The sequence below is a fragment of the Mus pahari genome, chromosome 5 (assembly GCF_900095145.1).
Source record: "Mus pahari chromosome 5, PAHARI_EIJ_v1.1, whole genome shotgun sequence".
NCBI lineage: Eukaryota > Metazoa > Chordata > Mammalia > Rodentia > Muridae > Mus > Mus pahari.
In genome coordinates, this window is record NC_034594.1 from 130,412,567 (window position 1) to 130,414,786 (window position 2,220).

Genomic DNA, 2,220 nt, shown 5'->3' on the forward strand with positions numbered 1-2,220 from the left:
CAGAACAAAAAAAAAAAAAAAAAAAAAAAAAAAAAAAAAAAAAAAAGAAGAAGAAGAAGAAAATATTAAAACCAAAAAGAAAATATCCAATAAAAAGTGAAAATCTTGAAGCAAAAAAACAAAACAAAACAAAAAAAAACAAAAAAACAAATTCGTTGAATGCATTTTGCCATACTAAAAAAAATAAATAAACAAAAAAAAATAAAAGGAGGGCCAAGTGGAAAGGATGCTGTGGAAATTTGTCACATGACTGCTGTGAGTCTACAAGGTTCTTCCACAAGGCTCTGCTATGTGCCGCTGTGTGTGGCATATTCCCACTTCATGGAGTTTTATGTACTTCTGCTCCTCTCTTGATACAGCTTTCTTACCCTATTCATAGGGGATAATTTTATTTTATTAGCTCCTATTATTTATTCTTAAACTAAAGTTGGTTTTCCCAGCTCTCATGAAACTCAACCCTGAGGGCAATTTCAGCATTTCCTGAACCCTTTTGGCATCACTGAAGACAAGCTGGATGGCACCTAGAAGAGAAGGAAGGCAAAGCAGAATTGGGAAAGAGTGTGCACATTCTAGCCGGGAGCTGCCTTTTCACAGAGCATGGATGACCGGTGAGTGTCATGGACAGCGAAGATTGAGTGTCCCCAGCTTACTAACCTCAGAACGACGTAGAATGGGAAGAGGCAGTCGTTAAGGAGAATGGATTTCAGATCTGGCAGGTATTGGTTAGGTCCTCTAATGATCTGCTCGCTGCTTGCCCGTCTTCCTGCTGTTGGGAAATGATTTGATTTGAAGGCTTCTGACTCATATTTTAGTCAGTGTTTGCTGGTTCTACCAGCTGAACCATTAGAATGAAAAAAGAATCAATACGTCTCCAAGTGACAGTGTTTATTCTGTATTCACAGACTTCTCAATCCTTTCTCAGAGACTGGCTGCTACGGAAATCACTCCCACGGCCCCGCCTCTCCTTTTCAGTGATGGCCGACTGGTCTTCTTGCACGTGTCTCTTTCTCCAAGAGAGTGTAAAAGGCTGGGGTTGTAGCTCCATGATGGAGCAATTGTGGAGCACTTGTCAGGTCTTGGGTTCAGTCCCCAACAGCGACCCCCGCCGAGGGTCAACAACCAAAGTGAGGTTTTCTGCTCTGATCCAAGGAATGATGCTATCTGTTTCCAGTCGGTGTGCTTGGTGATATTCCTTCCTAAGCACACGTGTGAATCTAGGAAGCAACCTTTTCTATTTGATCTATGGTGAAGATAACATGTGTTGCTTAACAAGTGAAGGCATAGAGGTATTTCATCCACTCACCTGGATTTCATTTAAAAAAAAAAGTTTAAATAAATTAGGGGAAAATAGGCTGTTCCTTCTTAAAGTTTTTCTTCTAGGATTATATAAGGGAATCAAATAAAAGTGATTTTTCAAAGTCCTCTTTGTGCTGAATTCTGCTTTTTCCAGTTCTTTTCATCTCAGAGCTTAGTGCTACGATGCTGGCCTGTGAGGGACATATACTGGTTTCTGGATCTCTCATTGCTGGGGAACCAAGTATGAAGTACTCAGCACTACACAGGAAGGACTGTGGTGGAAAAAAGCTACAAATCTAGGAGAGGAATAGCTAAATAAAGCACACACACACACACACACACACACACACACGCACACAAAGCCAGATGTGCTACTCTTGGGAGGCAGAAACAGAATGATCATCCCAAGTTTGAAACCAACCTGGTCTACAGAATGAGATTGTCTCAAGGCAAACAAAAGAAAACACAACAATGCTAGACTTGAATCAGGCGAGGTATAATGGGGGCAGGGTCGGTGAGAAAGTTCTAGAAGGTAGAGACCAGGGCTCATATGGGTTTGAAGGCTATTGATGAGGATTTTGACTTTACTGTAAGAGCAGTGGGATGCCAACGAAGAATTTTAGCAGGAATCGGATGTGATCAGAGTAGCCTTTGAGATTTCCACCATCTATAGAGGGGAGAGGTTGAGTAGCAGATCAGGGAGGACTCCATTCTAAATAAGGGAGCACTATAGCTTGTTGTGTGTTTATTATGATGGGGAAGGAGAGATTCGGCCAGAGTGTAGAGCTGTGCAGGAGATGAAAGTGAAGGGACTTGCTGTTGGATTGGATATAGGCACACAAAGGAGGAAAACGTGTCAGAGTGGCACCTACTTTCTGGACATGCGTTTCACATAGAAGAAGCAATGAAAGACTGGGGTTTTGG